At 43.6% G+C, this 12,311-nt stretch overlaps 1 protein-coding gene across 1 annotated transcript in view; it reads left to right on the plus strand.

Annotated features, from left to right (window-relative positions):
- The first annotated feature begins 4,912 nt into the window (after positions 1–4,912).
- Positions 4,913–12,311, plus strand: part of LOC138950930 (cytochrome P450 2B4-like) — a 28,680-nt gene continuing 21,281 nt past the window's right edge. Inside the window, exon 1 of the mRNA XM_070322647.1 lies at positions 4,913–5,079. The gene's annotated coding sequence lies outside the window, so the exon portion shown is untranslated. The remainder of the gene's footprint in view (positions 5,080–12,311) is intronic.

Consider the following 12,311-nt stretch of genomic DNA (forward strand, 5'->3'; position numbering starts at 1 on the left):
CTGTCTCACTCTGTCTCACTCTCTCTCTTTCTCTGTTTCACTCTCGCTCTCCCCCCCCCTCCCCCCCCCCCCCTATCTCTCTCTCTCTCTCTCTCCTCTCCCCTCTCTCTCTCTCCCTCTCTCCCCCGCCCTCTCTCTCTCTCTCTCCTCTCTCTCCCCCTCTCTCTCTCTCTCTCCTCCCTCCCCCCCTCTCTCTCTCTCTCTCTCTCTCTCTCTCTCTGACCTCAACCAGTGGTGTTCGAAGAGAACGTGTGATCACGCGTAACAAACGTGCAAGTCTCAAGTCAACGTCTCCCTCGTGCGACGTAAAGCTCGATCCACTGCACGGCTTCACCTCGACTACTTGCAAGCAACAGAGGCCCCACATGAGCTAACGGGCGGAGACGAGCGTGACTCGTCCCGGTGTAGGATCCGGTCCGGTCCCCCCTCTGAAGTAGTCCCCCGGGGGACCAATTCGTGGCAAAAACTGCTCTATAATGGTCCCCCCTTAGACATCCAGCCTCGTTTTTCTTAGGCATTCAAGCCATTTTCAATCTATATCTTCGTCCGGTATTATGTAGTGCACAGACAGCAATCTCTTTGTTTGACTATATTTTGCAGAAAATAAAATAGATCTGATTTATAATGCTGTTCAAAAGAAAAATCACATGAAATAAAATGAATAATAAATAAATACTGATAAGAAGAAATGAAACCAGTCTCTGATTCTTTCCTTTCTTTTCTCTGAAATTAATGCTGGTAACATTACTAACATTGTAACAAGAAAAACGAGGCTGGATGCCTAAGGGGGGACCATTATAGAGCAGTTTTTGCCACGAATTGGTCCCCCGGGGGACTACTTCGGAGGGGGGACCGGACCGGATCCTACGCCGGTCTTTGGGTGTGGTTAGTCGAGACTATTTTTAATATAGTCTGTGTGCGCGTGAACGAGATGACGTCAGAAAGAGCGGCCGTTCAGGTTACAATATGAAGCTCGCTAATTTTCTTGACCATGACGAAGCCGAGTGCTAGCTAACTAACTTCCTGGACCATGACGAAGCCGCGCGCTGTGTATCCTTGGCACAAAGGGTCAAAAATCCAAAATATAAGGCCTTAAATGAATAAAAAAAAAACGCTCGCGCTGGACCCTAATACTCTTCAGACTGGCTCGCTCCCCCAGTATGAACGTTTTTGTCTTGTGCACGTTTAAGACCAAGTGATTGATCTGTGTGAATTACAGGCATTCCCTTTGATATATAAATACATTGCATGCGAGCCGAGGATGTGCGTGGTGACTGGCCTTTCTCTTTTATTTGATCACAGTGAAAATGCACACACACATTCACACACACACACACACACACTCTCTCTCCCTCACTCCCTCTCTCTCTTCCTCTCTCTCTCGCTCTCTCTCTCTCTCTTTCTTACACACACACACACACACACACACACACACAAACACACACACACGAGTACAGACTCATGCACGCGCACACACACACACACACACACACACACAAAATAACACTCACACACGCACGCACACACACAAACACTGTGACACACACACACACACACACACACACACACACACACACACACACACACCAACAGTAACACTAACACATGTGCACAAAATGAACACACACACACCGCGCGAGAGAAAAAGACGTCAAAGACTTTTGACCGTGACGTAATCTTTTTATGACGCTATATTTCTCGTCAATGTGTGACGAGTTCGGCTGTTCTATCAGACTGCCTGGCTGGCTGTGGCTCCGCGAATTCCTCCCACCGTCAAGTCGTTTTTTTGTGGTTTATTTCGCATTTAGGTCCCAGGTAACATTATGAAGTTTTAATACGATCAATCGGACCTATTATCAAGTTAGTGTATCACCTTTTGAACGAACTGCGCCCAGTAGTTTCCCAGCAATAAGCTGTTAAGTGGAGAAAGACAGACACACACAGACACACAATTAAAGTCTGCTGAGCCCTAGTCCTAGCGTACTCGGGGATAAAGCCTTATTTCCTTAAAGCCATATGTACTCGATGACTATACACGCTAATTGCTTTACCAACAGCTGGAGACATGATAAATTAAGTTCCCTGCAAAATATTGTGGTCTAGGACCCCTTCAATGTTGAGATATGTTAATTTTCATTTTGATCTGGATCGTCCTATTTATAGATTTGCCAACAGAGGTAGCGTTGACGCAAGGGAAATAACTCCGCGTCTTTGTTTACATCCAAAGTTTTTGAGACTCTAAAACAAGCTGTAATGCATGTATATGGTCCGCGCATGGCGACATATCGTCATTACATGGTCTTATGGTGCGTTTGACATCGATTATGGGCAAACTACACTTTGTAAACACGGGAGCGCGTACATATGCCTTTAAATAAGGGCTTATTTTCAAGAAATAAGGCCTTATTTCTAAAATAAGGGCTTATTTTTGTATGGGCTTTTGTTTTAAGGCCTTATTTCTTTAAGGCCTTAACAGAAATAAGGCCTTATTTTATAAGGCCTTATTTTGTAAGGCCTTATTTTTGCGTCTCTCAGTTGTATGCTGGTACACAGAGAGAGCGGCGTTAGACTGGGAGAGAGAACGAGAGAGAGAGAGAGAGAGAGAGAGAGAGAGAGAGAGGGATACACACAGACAAACAGACGGATTGACAGACAGACAGACGGACTGACGAACGAACTGACTGACGGACTGACAGACAGAGAGAGAAAGATAGAAAGAGAGAGAGAGAGTGTGTGTGTGTGTGTGTGTGTGTGTGTGTGTGTGTGTGTGTGTGTGTGTCTGTCTGTTTGTGTGTTTGTGTGTTGGTACGTATATATATATGTGTGTCTTTTTTCTACGTTTGTGTGTGTGTGTGGGTGGGTGTGTGTGTGTCAGTGTGTGTGTGTGTGTTTGCAAATGTGTTAGGGTAGGTACAGGTGTACAGGAGAGTCCAGGTGCGACAATCGATTTCAACCAGTGTCGTAATGTTTATCGTTTGGAAATGTTTTCTCTTGTTCCATTTATTATCTCTTTTTTAGCGCTCACCCGCATACTGATGTGCGTTCGTGATTGTGCGCGTGCGTGTGAGTGAATGTGTGTGTGTGTTGTCGTCTATATGTGTCATTAAGTTATTGTGTGTTGCTATTAGGGTTAGCAGTAGTGATGCGCAGAAAAATAAGGCCTTTTTTTTTAAGGCCTTATTTTTTTAAGGGCTTATTTTTCTTAAGGCCTTATTTTATTAAGGTTTTAAAATAAATAAGGCCTTATTGCTTTGCGCCCTCATTTGTTATGACCATGGACATTTAAGGCCTTATTTTCAAAATAAGGCCTTATTTCTCAAAAATAAAGGCTTATTTCTAAAAATAAGGCCTTATTTTTAAAATAAGGGCTTATTTTTTTAAGGCCTTATTTTTGGGATTTTTGACCCTTTGTGCCAAGCGCACACATGCGTCTGTTTCTCCGAGTCAGTGTTAGGGTGCGAACCATTATGACACTGTGTAATTAAAAGCGTAACATTTATTCGTCGTTTGTTTGTTTGTTGTTGTTTAAAAAGCAATGACAGTTATAACAGCGAATTATTCTGGGGCGTATGCATAGGTGCGTGTGTGTGAACGTGTGTGCATGCGTGCCGCGTGTCATTCTCACTGTCAGTGTCTGTCTGTCTGTCTTTTGTTTTCAGGTTTGTTATCCCTTTAAAGCCGGTCCGGCAAAACATCCTTGATAATTCTTATTTCTAAGGTTGGCAAAAGAGATCGCATCTATCCTCACCTCAGCATATTACACTGAGATCCGGTAGTGAGATGCACTGACGCATCAAATACAGGGTCTCGAGCTCTGTCCTTGGTTTGTGTCGCCTGGTAGACATAAGTCTACGTCCTTCATAAGCTATGTCTCTCAGATATTCCTGTAATGCACAAACCCGAGCCATTCGGACACCGTGACAACAACTTTGTATTTTTATCCCAAATCAAAAGTCCACACAAAATCCGAAGGCCACGATCGTGCTTTCTCTCTCTCCCTCCCCCCTCCCTCCCCCTCCCCCCCTCCCTCCCCCTCCCTCCCCCTCCCCCTCCCCCCCCCCCCCCCCATCTGGAACAATTAATACACCCTGAAACATTCCCTTGTTGGAAAACACTTCCTTCGTTCAAACATCAGAAAACACCTCTAGTTCTTCTCTTGTTCTGTACAGTACCTGTTTTTGATAAATAGACGATTTTTGGAAATAACCCGGTCAGGATTTGTAAACAGAAAACACATGGTCGACCAGTTCAAACAACGATCGAAACTCCTGACTTCGACAACGCTTGTAAGTCAGTCCTGACGAAGTAATTACCGCAACTTGAAACTTCTATTAACACGTTAGAAAATAGTGTCGACTGCATTCGACATATGAAGTGCATCTCAAAGAGAAAGAAAAAGAGATAAACTGAAAGTGTGTGTGTGTGTGTGTGTGTGTGTGTGTGTGTGTGTGTGTGTGTGTGTGTGTGTGTGTGTGTGTGTGTGTGTGTGTTTGTGTGTGTGTGTGCGTGCGCGCGCGCGTCCTTGCTTCAGAAAATGTATTTGCAATGTATGTATTTCTGTATGTAAGATTTATCGTGTCATTTATTGTTTCATTGTTCCCCATCAGAGCTGTCAGTGTATGTATGTAGATGCTGACATGTTATTACACCTCGTTGAGAGAGAGAACTAAACTGAACTGAACTTTATTTAAGGCCAGGCCTTTTCTTACTCTCTTTCCTTGAACACACACACACACACACTCACACACACACATACACACACACACACACACACACACACACACACACACACACACACACGCGCGCGCGCGCACACACACACACACACACACACACAGATCTCGACCAATACCAGTTTGTGAGAAATTTTGAGTTTTCATTTTCCAGCGCCTGTGCTCAGCAGTCCAGCTGGCACGAGGCAACAGGGGGGCCGGTTCGGCTTGAGTGCGATTGCCTACTTTGGATTCCCAACACCAACACCTACACCTAGAGACGTGTTCAATCCGGCCGCTACGGTTCCAGGGAATGTGTTGTGTGTCTTCAATACGGAGTGCCTTGGCTTCGGCGGTTAATTATAAGGTAAGAAGGTAAAAATGGTCTGTGTGATGGGGGAGGAGCAACGTCATGCTTCGAAGTATGTATTGGAGCCTAAACTGAGATAAGCGCCCTGCGGCGAGACTATATTTGCATTCAGTTGACTTGAGTATACAAAGACGCCTTGTCGTGATTATCCGTCTTGCTTTTAAACTGAATTACTGAGTCACCGGCGTTGTAGTCTCAGTTGTCTATAGATGTGGCCAGAAGCCTACTGTACCTGTAGTATTTCCTTCACGTGGCATATGGCTCGGTGGTCCGTGTACATCTAAAAACAGATAGACTGCTATAGTCCTTTGCGGGTTGCCTGAAACATATTTGTTTTCTCGAAAATATCTCGCGATCAACACATAATTCAGTATGTGAATAAGAACAGAAAAAGTTTGTCAGAAACCTAACTTAATTTGCATTTACTTAAAGTTCCAATTTCCTTCTTGTTACGGTATTTCTTTATAAAAACTACTTGAAATGAACAAAACTTAAGTTTCCCCTTTCCAAGGCCTCCGAACAAAAACGCAGGTCGGTTTGTTGTCATCTGGGCCGGACTACGTAGGACCAGCTCGTGAACGAACACTCATTGCCATGGAGGTATTCAAAACAATTGAGCCGTCAATACAGGCTTACCGGCACAGTCCTTGCCCCAAAACAATCACAGTTGTGCTCACTATACACTGAGATTTGCCAAGGCTTTTACAGAGGATTAACTTCCATCTCTCGACTTGGACACTTACCAATAATCAACATCCTGACTGTTTCTTGAGCTGTGGTTTTAAGGAATGATTCTTGCAGTTTACACTGGTGGCTTTTTAGACATTAATTGATACAAACTGACAAAATATCTGCACCACGAAAAGCAGATATTGTTGATTCCTGGTATTTGTTAAACGGTGTGTGTGTGGGGGTGGGGGGGGGGGGGGGGTTGGGCTTAACCCAATAAATGCCTGGTCAGTTATTTTTTATTTATATGGGAGATTTATATAGCGCTTGACGTTCTCTAAGCGCTTTACATATCAATTTCTGCTGTGTGGGATGGAATTTTTTACACAATATATCACGTATTCACATCGGCCAGTAAATCTCAAGCCATTACGGCGAATATTTACTTTTCACGGCCTATTATTCCAAGTCATACGGGTATTTGGTGGACTTTTTTTTTATCTATGCCTATACAATTTTGCCAGAAAAGACCCTTTTGTCAATCGTGGGATCTTTAACGTGCACACCCCAATGTAGTGAACCAAATCGTGTACACGGGTTACATACGTAACACAGAAAACGCACGAGTTTGACCTGCATTATGCAGAAAACTAGCTCTGAGGCCCGGTAAAGGGAACAGAAGTTAGTTATTTAACAGGACACCATGAAGACCTCATGAACGCCAGCCCATGACTACTGAGAGATGAAGCAAAATTAAATTAAATTAGGTATACTTTTTGAGAACATATTTTGTTCTCCCCCCCATATCAACATGTGAATAGCTGGCGAGATATCTCTGAAAAACCATGTGCTATGCATACAGCAAACGAGCAAGAACGTTCCATGCAAGAAAGAGGCCTGTGAAAAGGTAACGGGGTCAACAGTACTTCTACAAGCCTGCACCCACCCATACTACTGACACAATTTCATGCTATTGAGTTATTTATAGACCAACACTGATGTGTAGTACCCGTGCACCCGACGAACTTGACTACTTCTCGCATAGCTAAAAACATAAGTAAAAAAATAAAAAGAAAAGAAAAGAAAGTGAAATGCATTAATGTTATAGTAGCTTCAAGTTTCTTGTGTGTATTTTTTCCTCGCCGGCCGGTTTGAGCGTGCACTAAAGACTTAGTGTTTACGAGATAGTCGCTGTGCAAACAAATGGGTTTATAGGGTTGGATGAAAGGGCAGATCAGTCGGAAACACTTGTTCGAATGCGGCGTGTCAGTCGTCGAGTCCTGACATGATCTGTAACGGAGAAGAATAAGTTATGAGTTATTTCTAATATGCTGACTGTTAAAAGATATCAAGCATGAGCCTTTTAGGCGAATGCTGATATCGTTTGTGAGACATGTCTGTTATCATTTGCTATCAGTCAGCATATTAGAAATAACGGTTTTATTACCGTAATTCGAACAAAAGAAATTTCGAAGCGACCCCGCGAATTAGACAGAACAGCCGCAATGGGAACTTGAGCGCCCAGTACCTGATTATAATAATAATAATAACGGGCATTTATAAAGCGCCTTATCAAAAGTTCAAAGCGCGGGACAACAATACATGTATACAAAAATCATACAATCACTGTCAGATTCAAACAACACATCATGCACATCTCACATCCCCAGACTCTATACTAAGGAACTATCCGTAGTGTTGTTGGAACAAGTGAGTTTTCAAATTGGACTTAAAAGATGAAATGGATGGAGAGTGACGTAATTGAAAGGGGAGTGAATTCCATAACTGAGGTCCATAATACAAAAACGTGCGGAAGCCATGAGCCTTGCGTTTAAAGCGACCTTGACAGAGAAGTCGAGCATCATCAGAAGAACGAAGGGTGCGAGAGGGAGTGTAGAGAGAGACCAGTTCAGAAAGATAGGCAGGTGCCGATTCAGAGATGATATTGTAGCAGAAGCAGGCAGCTTTATACCTAATACGTTCAGATACAGGAAGCCAGTGAAGTTCTTTCATGAGAGGAGTGCAGGGTTGTCGATGCTGTGCTCTGAAAATGAGACGTGCAGCAGAGTGTTGTACTTTTTGCAAGGGTTGGAGAGTGGAGTCAGGGCAGCCTATGAGAAGGGAGTTGCAGTAATCTAATCTGGACAGAATGCAGGATGTAACGAGAGTTTTAGTGGCATCAACAGTGAGAAATTTTCTTATGGAACCTATTCTTCTGATCTCAAAGTAACATGTCTGACAGACTTTTTTGATGTGTTGTTTCATTGAGAGGTGGGAGTCCATGATGAACCCAAGATTCCTAGCACTATCAGAGAGAGAAATGTCACTAGAACCTACTGTGATGGAGGCTGGAAGGGAAGTGGTCGAACAGGAAGCTCCAGAGAAAAGAAGAAATTCAGTCTTGTCATCATTTAACTTGAGCATATTGTTTGTCATCCATGATTTAATATCTGAAGTGCAGTTTTGGAGAGTGTGCGTCACCGCTTGGATTTCTGTAGGCTTGCATGCTTGTTGGAGTTGTGTGTCGTCTGCAAAGAGGTAGTGATTGACTGCGTGTTGCTTGATGACGGCAGAGAGAGGAGTGGTGTATAGTACAAATAAAACTGGGCCTAGAACTGATCCCTGGGGAACGCCGAAACAGAGAGGAGATGGAGGAGATGAGAGATTATTGACAGACACATACTGACTACGGCCCTGTAGATATGAACTAAACCAGTGAAGAGCGGTAGAGTGAATGCCAAAAACAGATTCGAGACGAGAGAGCAGAACAGAGTGATCGATCGTATCGAACGCAGCTGAGTTATCCAAGAGAAGCAGAACTGATAGGTCATCATTATCCAGAGCAGAAAGAATGTCATTCACAACACGAAGCAAAACAGTCTCGGTGCTGTGGCCAGCCCTATACGCTGACTGAAGAGGGTTGCAGAGGTTGTTGGTTTCAAGGTGGGAGAGAAGCTGACTAAGCACTACTTTTTCCAGAATTTTAGAAATGAATGGCAAGTTGGAAACAGGCCTATAGTTTTTCAACTGATTTTTATCCAGAGATGGTTTCTTGATCAAAGGTTTAACTACTGCAGTTTTCAAGTCCATTGGCACAGTGCCAGAAGTGAGAGAAGAGTTGATTATGTTGGTTATGATGGGAAGAAAAAGGTCAAGGTTTTCATAAAACAAGTTGGTGGGGATGGGGTCTAGCTCACAAGACTTTGGCACTGTGTTCTTCAAAATCTTCAAAACAAACTGCTCAGATACAGGAATGAAGCTATCCAACAAAGAACCAGAGAATTGTGAAGCCGGAGGCGAAGCCACTGGTGGAGGAAAGCTATTTCTGATGGTTTCGATCTTCTCAGTGAAGTAGTCAGAAAATACAGTTGGCAGGTCCTTGGGGTCATGGGTGGTGGGGAGGCTGGAAACCGTCTGTTTTCCAAGCAGAGAATTGAAATTTTGAAAAAGTTCTTTGCATGTTCTACTACCTATAATCTGGGCAGAGAAGAAAGCAGTTTTAGCGCCTTCAACTAAGTCATTTACTTTGCGTTTGATGGTTTCAAAAATCTCTTTGTGAACAGTGAGTTTGGATTTAAGCCAGCACCTCTCCGCCTGACGACGTTCACGTTTCAGTTTGCCAAACTGCTCAGAGATGCTACTGAACCACGGGTTAGATTTCCGCTGACGAACCGTGCGTTGGCAGAGAGGGGCGTGCCTATCAAGAATTGAGCGCAACGTCTGGTTATATTCAGTGACAGAGCAGTGTCAGTCAAAGAATTCTCGTGACCTGGGTCAGCCAATCAGAGTAACACACCCGACGTGATGAATATTCACAGGTCAAATGCGTTTGACACACAACAATCTCACAAGTTAAACCATGTTGAACCACAGGCGGAAGGTATCGTCCACTGGACCATAGATGTGTATTGACATATATAGGCTACATATCTCTGACTGGACTTCTACTATCACAGAAAGACTACAAGGTCTGTCACTCACCTTCGAGTCTTCTGTGTTCTTGGAGTCGCTTCCTGGGGAAAAATATTGTTCAAGACGGTTTGTCTCTTCCTACAGTCTGTGTAAGGTCAAATAAATACAGTTGAATGATTGTTTGAACTATTATGTGCCTTTAGTTTTCAGCTTCCGTCCGGTGCAGGTTGTTTTTAACCATCATTTGGACGAATCTTCGTTTGCGAGCCGCTAATATCCACTCTGCGTCAAATCATGCATCCGCACCGAATATGCATACCAGCGCTCATTGGTCTAAAACATATGTAAATATTGTGCAGCAAAGGGAAGCTACCCACGGGAAAATAATCATCGAATATCCTGTTATTAACCAATAAACACCGCAACACGGTGGCCTAGTGGTAAGGCGTCCGCCCAGTGAGCGGGAGGTCGTGGGTTCGAACCCCGGCCGGGTCATACCTAAGACTTTAAAATTGGCAATCTAGTGGCTGCTCCGCCTGGCGTCTGGCATTATGGGGTTGGTGCTAGGACTGGTTGGTCCGGTGTCAGAATAATGTGACTGGGTGAGACATGAAGCCTGTGCTGCGACTTCTGTCTTGTGTGTGGCGCACGTTAAATATCAAAGCAGCACCGCCCTGATATGGCCCTTCGTGGTCGGCTGGGCGTTAAGCAAACAAACAAACAAACAAACAAACCAATAAACAGTAAAAGTCGTTTTTCTCGGAAGTAGCGTCAGTGGACTTACTCGGTTTTGTCAGCACACGGCAGATTTGACATAAAGCGAGTGAGCAATTTCACTTAATTTTTTCGAGCTTGGATAATTTAGATTTCAAGTGAGCGGGTCGGCATTGTGCACACTTGCTGTTCCGTAAAGCACCACCGACAAAACTCGCTTTTCGGTATTTTTTAGATAAAGAGAGTATTATCTGACAGCATTTGAAGTGTCATTCTTCAGAAAAAATCACGCTGATATTGTTGATTTAAGTTTTTACTTTGTCTTGTGTGAACAAATCCTAATGTATCGGTGCTAGACTTCACGGTCTTGCTTTGACATTTATTTCCGCTGTCTCTGAAAGTTCACGATGTGAACTTTGCAGAAATTGTTGTTCTTGTGGCGTAATCTTCTTGCTATTTGGTGAAGGTAAAGTAATCTGTTACGTACGACAGTCACAGTTTTCAATTGCTCCTTGCGTCTTCTTTTGGCAATGTGAAATGCAAATGGTGGCCATATTTTTAACATTTTGCTGATATCTTCTTCCTCTAGCAGATAATCAAAACCAAACATACGTACACGGGTGCATAAGGATGTAGACCAACTGTTGCGGTTATTCCTTCCTCACTGCGAGGTTCCAATTAGTCACACCATGTACCATAATCACAAACAAACTAATCACTTTATTTTTCAGCGACTATCACGTGTTTGATCCAGTTATTCGCAGTGAGCATCATATCAAAGGAAAGTGCAGAGTCTTAGGAACACACCGGTACTAAAATCAAGAGTACAGGCCAAGAAACAAAGACGCACGAAGCAATTAAAAACTGTGACTATCGACTCGAGTTCGAGTCCCGTAAATCGAAAGACTTTTGTCAAACTGTTTTCTCAATTTTTCATCTTTTTTTTACTCCTTTTCTGAACTCTTTATTCTTTTATTTTATTCTTTTTGATTTATTCCAAAGGCTTTGAGTCGTGTATTGAAAATCGAATATAGTGCGGAAGTGCCCTTGAACAGCTTTCCCAGAATCCCGTATTCTATTTTTAGTAAGGGATATCCACAAGAAAACTTCTTCTTCTTGTCGATCACACTTACAATGTCAGGCCGGACAGCGGGTCACAGATGGCCCTTAGATCTAGGGGTTAGCTGCGAAAAAGCTATCTTTAGCAAATAAGCAGTCCCGAACAAACTGGCGATGTTCCTACCAGGACGGGGTGGGGTAGATGGTGGCTCCACTTACTTCTACAAAATGCCTTACATGTCCAATGACAGGCTCATCATGGCGATTAAGAGCCGCCATAAAAGCTCTAGCTCACGCCGGAGAATCGCCGGAAACGCCAACGTACTCGCTTCGCGCGTGCATCCGGTGGCGATTCCGATCGGGTGTGTTTGGAAAGTGTTCTCGTTTGAGGTCAGTTTGACGTTTATAAGGCTGATTTTACTTCAAGAAGCGTATGAAACATTAGGCTCGGATATTACACCAACCGTTAGGTTGTTTCATGCAAATTATCTAACATACAACGCCGTTTTTTGTCTTTCTGTCCCGATTTTTTCCGTTTTGATGGTCGTTTCTCCGGTTACAACTCGCTATTGCTGCGGCCCGTTGTTGCCGCGGCCCGTTATTGCCGCAATCCTAACCCTAACCCTAACCGTAACGGGTTGCGGCAATAGCGGGTTGCGGCAATAACGGGCCGCGGCAATAGCGGGTTGACCCCGTTTCTCCGTACTGATTCTCTGTAGAACAAAAGAGTATGTTTTAAATCGCACTTTAATGTCTACTTAAACAGGTCGTCAAGTGTTGTGACTGTAAGTTGTGTCTAAGTTGTTTTAAAATAATTCGAAAGAACTGATACTGCAGTTCGATGACAACGGTGCGGACATGTACCAAACAACGGT

Source organism: Littorina saxatilis, linkage group LG16 (assembly GCF_037325665.1).
Source record: "Littorina saxatilis isolate snail1 linkage group LG16, US_GU_Lsax_2.0, whole genome shotgun sequence".
Taxonomy (NCBI): domain Eukaryota; kingdom Metazoa; phylum Mollusca; class Gastropoda; order Littorinimorpha; family Littorinidae; genus Littorina; species Littorina saxatilis.